Source organism: Nicotiana tabacum, chromosome 17 (assembly GCF_000715075.1).
Source record: "Nicotiana tabacum cultivar K326 chromosome 17, ASM71507v2, whole genome shotgun sequence".
NCBI lineage: Eukaryota > Viridiplantae > Streptophyta > Magnoliopsida > Solanales > Solanaceae > Nicotiana > Nicotiana tabacum.
This window is the reverse complement of record NC_134096.1, coordinates 25,732,331-25,732,924: the sequence shown is the minus strand read 5'-3', so window position 1 is coordinate 25,732,924 and position 594 is coordinate 25,732,331. Positions and strand designations below refer to the sequence as shown.

The following is a 594-nucleotide window of genomic DNA, read 5'->3' as shown; positions in this document are numbered from 1 at the left end:
TTTGTATCAAGACTAAGGTTACCTTCCTTATTTCTTTAGCCATAGCATCAAGCTGTACCTACACAAATGTGTTAGCATCAACTTGGTGAACACCAGTTGATCTTATTCTTTCAGCACTCTAAAAGAGCCACTGATTTGCATCTTCAGACAACTCATCAAGAATTGTAACTATCTTCTCTGGAGTCTTCTTCATCAAAGGGCCTCCAGCTGGATTGCTAAATGTTCTACGTGACCATCCCAAAAGTCATGGAGTTGCATCCAGAATTCAATTCTATTATGTTGACATTTTCTAACAATCTCCTTAAACCTCTCCCATGCTTCAAAAACAGTTTCAGTCTCTTTCTGGCAAAAGTTATGGATTTCTCTTCTAAACTTGGCCGTCTTAGCTGGGGAGAAATATTTATCAAGGAATTTTCTGGTCATCTCCTCCAATAATCTTATTGATCCAGTGGGCAAGCTTCGAAGACACTACTTTGCATCATCTTTGAGTGTGAAGGGGAATGCCCTTAAGTACACAACATCTTGTTGTTGGGCTGCCTCTCTTGCAACCAAATCTACATTATCATCACCATTTCCAGCCATAGTTTCCTTTGT

At 39.6% G+C, this 594-nt stretch overlaps 1 non-coding gene across 1 annotated transcript; it reads left to right on the top strand.

Moving 5' to 3' along the window:
- The first annotated feature begins 268 nt into the window (after positions 1 to 268).
- On the top strand, positions 269 to 375 carry LOC142172336 (small nucleolar RNA R71). Its single transcript, XR_012701697.1, has one exon. It is a non-coding gene; the product is annotated as a small nucleolar RNA R71 (small nucleolar RNA).
- The last annotated feature ends 219 nt before the right edge of the window (positions 376 to 594 follow it).